The sequence below is a fragment of the Cyphomyrmex costatus genome, unplaced genomic scaffold (genome assembly GCF_001594065.2).
Source record: "Cyphomyrmex costatus isolate MS0001 unplaced genomic scaffold, Ccosl1.0 scaffold159, whole genome shotgun sequence".
Taxonomy (NCBI): Eukaryota; Metazoa; Arthropoda; class Insecta; order Hymenoptera; family Formicidae; genus Cyphomyrmex; species Cyphomyrmex costatus.
This window is the reverse complement of record NW_017275598.1, coordinates 404,011-408,448: the sequence shown is the minus strand read 5'-3', so window position 1 is coordinate 408,448 and position 4,438 is coordinate 404,011.

Genomic DNA, 4,438 nt, shown 5'->3' with positions numbered 1-4,438 from the left:
CGACGTACTTTCTCTGTATTGTTTTTTCTTTGTTTCGAGCATTTCGAGGAAAAATTCGCGGGTTAGTATTCCTGAGCTTTGGGGAGCTCAATATATTTCTAATATCAATTTTTCTATACAATTAGACGTTAACATAAAATTACTTTAGCTACTGATACTTTAAAGTAAAAAAAAATCGTATTTTAACATTCAAAATTACAATATATATTATTCTGAAAACATGTATCTTTTTAATCAATACATCTTTATTTCAATATTTTATGTTATAATATATTATTTTCTTCAATAATTCTTTCATTTAATGCTGTAAAAAAAATTTTCTTGACTGCAAAAAATTGAAAAAGAAAAGTTATTTAATAGTTTCAACATATATATATATATATATATACATATAATAGGTAAAATAATATTGATATTTTGTCATATTTAAGTAGGATATTTTTACTCGTTTACGAATTATCGTCATGTCGCGGATTTATAAAATAACGTTTGCGTGCATAGCGTTTGTTTGACATTTACAATGATCAAGACCTTTCACTATTCTGCAATTAATGCGATTTCATCGATCATGTCGATCGAGGACGTTCGTATTTACTTATTGGAATTTGGACTGCATTTACATTCAGACACTTTAGAGAAATAATTTGTTAAATTAATTTGAATTTAAATTTGTTGATTACTTTTGATATTTATCACTAATTTATAAATGTTTAAAGTTGTTCAAATGTTTATTGTTGAAAAAAAATTTTTTTATTTTTAATTTTATGACAAGAACTGTATATTAAATTAATTTTTGCGTTCATCTTTAGCATGTAAATTTAGAGATTAATGGATGTTAAGATGATATTTTGGATATTTAGATAATCGAGCATAACAACTCTTTCGTAAATAATATTATTTACAGTAAACTGAATATTCATAATATTAATGAAGAGAATAGGTAAAGTTACTCCAAATGTGCTTCAAACAAAATAAAAAAGTTATTGGAAAAAATTATATAAGAATTATTATATTTATATCAATATTTTATATAAAATACATTAATTTATTATACTAATTTACTGTATTACCAATTTATTAATAATATATTTATTTATCATATATATTAATCTATTTATCAATGATAATTTATTAAAATTTACTTGCTTTTTTAGGGTGTCCTCATTACGGACGTAGAAGAAGGACAACCCTGTTTGCAGTGTGGAGAAACATGTTCCGGATTCTCACCACATATTTGGAGGTGAGTTTTTATGTGCAATAAAATAAACATTGTGACGACAGCAAAGCTCAAAAATATAACTGTGAACACAATGTCGGACAATTCAATAATGTCAATCGTGATATAAACATGAGCATCGCTTTTGGTCTATTTGCAACGTTGAGATATAAATCGTTAAAATTATTTCCATTACAATGGCAGAAATAGAGTCTCTATGATGAAACCTTCTGATTATCGTGTGAATAATGTTGTTATCCACAGACGCGGTGAATAAAGAGTAACAAAGTCAAATTGACGCGAATCCGATCATGTAATCAGGTTGCCGAATCATGCTGAAACTGTTAGGTTCCAATGACCGCACGACGACGTATCCATTACCCCGGCAGCGTAACCCAGCAGCGGTGAAATTACCGCTCGGTAATTACCCTCCGTGACTTACGGCCCAGCAATGCGGTAATAGCGAATTAATTGCCTGGGGCTTTGGGGAGCAGAGGCGGGGCCGCCTTCCAGCATCTCTGCTGCAAAGAGAAAGGCGGGCCCGCTGCATCGTGTAGTGCATTTATGGTATGGAGATGAATTCACAGTTATATCCCGCCTAAGGATGAGTCGAAACACGGAAATCTTGATCCGCGTCAATTGCGATTGTAATAACTTGAAAAAAGATACATCGAATACCTAAATAACAGCACTGCTATTGTTACAATTTTAACTTGAAAGGCACATTGATATTTTATTTCTATTTTATAATGAAGATAAAAATGACTCTAGTAAAATTATTTTTAGAGAAATTAAAATTCACTGTGAGGTAATTAATTATTTATTAAACACACAACACATTAAACAACAATGCTTTTAATATTTAAAATAAATAATTAATTACTATTTTCCATCTTATTATTAAATTGGATAAGAGGATTTAATATAATATTAAAAGAAAGTGATTAATTCGTTAAATAAATTGATTTTGAAAAATATGTGTATGACGTGAAATAATTTTTCTTGGTTTAAAAGTGATTGCAAGTGTTATATAATACGTATATGATTATTTATTAATATTTATTTACTCTAAGCAAATATAATTCTTACAGTTATCAATTTTATTTTAATTATTTAGAAAAAAATACTTAGAAGGAAGATTTATTGAAATACAATAAAAGTTTAAATTTTATAAATATCGCGGAAAATCAATTAAAATTTAATAAAAACTTAACGTTTATTGCTTTGCGTAAAAAAAATAAGAGTATAAAAGATAAGTTGGATTAACAATAAAGTGTTTAGTGTTGAAAACACAAATTGACGCTAAAATATAAATTCATAATTACAAAGAACTCTTTTTAGTACATGACAACAAATGAGATTCAAAGAAATTACAGTCAGGGTTGTTTACCGCGGAAAACACTTGTTAACGTCACTCGAAGTGGAGAAAGGACGAACGTATCCGACAGGGAACATAAAATTGATGATGAATCGGTGCCGCTGTATCCTCCACGCACCGTTTTGCACTCGTTGGAAATTAGTCTCGTTAAGCAGGAAGAGAAACAACAGACCTGAACATAAGCGAAGAACACGGGGCGCGATTACGCTCGAGATCGTAATACGGCGGGACGCGTGTTGTAAAAATAAATCGTTGACATTTATGGGCGGTGCGGTCTCTTTCGAAGATATCTCTCTCGCTCACGCCCCGGCTTCGAATGATTAATAACTACTGATCTCGTTGACTTAGAATAAGCAACCATTGCACAATCTTCAACTCGCGCAAGCCATTCATGATGATCTTCTTCGGTAGCCGCAGCGTAATGTAAAGTACATCTCAAAGATTGCATTAAACGTAGGCTAGAAGCATCTATATTAATTAATTAATTAATATTACTGGATAAATAAATTTTTTATTAAGTAATAATGTTATTACTGTTATGTATTCATGCCTTAAATATTAAAGTCTCAATTTTTTTGAATATTAATTTTAATAAAAATATATACTTCATAAAAAAAGAACAGTAAAATAAATAATGAAATTAAGATAAAATAAATAATATCAAAATTGTATATAATTTGTATTATGTGAGTATAAAAATTAGCAATAATCATTGATGATAATATACATATATTCCACTAATATGTATTTATTATTAATGTATATTTTAATTAATTTTCACATCAATTTTTAATTCGTCCTTCTACTTTTTATTTTAAAGCTGGAAGTACTTATTTGTCAAATGCTATTACGTTTCGATATTATTACAAAACAGATAAAGCAAAAAGAGTTAAAATGTGTTCTTTTTTTTTATAATTTTCTGTAAATAAATTAAAATTATCACCAATATCCTGAAACAAGTAACTGGTACTGCTCCAACGGCCCCCAACAACACATATAATAGAACTACGCGCCGACGGGACTCTTCGCATGTATCTTCGACTGTCATTCAATGCGGGACGTAAAACTGCGTGCGTAAAACTATGAGTGTCCTCTGGCAATCTGTGTTGCTCGTCCGGAACGTAAAATCGGTTTGATTTACGATGGCTGTATACTGATTCAAAATAAAGTTCCCTCGTGGCCAGCCGCCAGATCTAGCACGCGGCTCTGTCCCGACTCTGTGAATTTGGACTATCGATGAACGGCACGGCGCCTCCTCGAATATAACCGCATGTTAGTATTTATAGATTTATAACGTATCAAAGCCAGTCGAAAGTAAATGCAGGGGCAGCTAATTCCATGGCTCTGTGTTGAGACATTATAACTTAAACATGCACGCATCTACAGTAGACTTGAATGTGTTCTATATTATAGTAAGATTAGAAATCTATGTTGCATCAAAACTAAATAATTTTCAGAAATTTCAAGAAATTTATAATAAATACACAGAAATAATTAAGATAACGAAGTAAACACAAAATTGTGATGTGAAAATTCCGTTTACAAGCTATTGTAGTGTATAAATCTAATTATTATTGTTACAAATATTGCAATTCTAATAGTATATTAGTGAAATATAAAAAATACGTAAATTTATTTGAAAAATCTCCACTGATTATTTTTGTTTGATTACTTTAGTTGTTTAATAATGAACTGAATCTCCATTTCAAACGGTTCTTTCAAAGTGAATCGGATGCGTAGCAAACTTTATACAACTCTTTCGCATATCTCTATCTCTATTTTTGCTTTTTATATCGTGTCAAAGGAACTTGAAGTTGAAAATTCTCGGCTCGGTTTATTTCGAA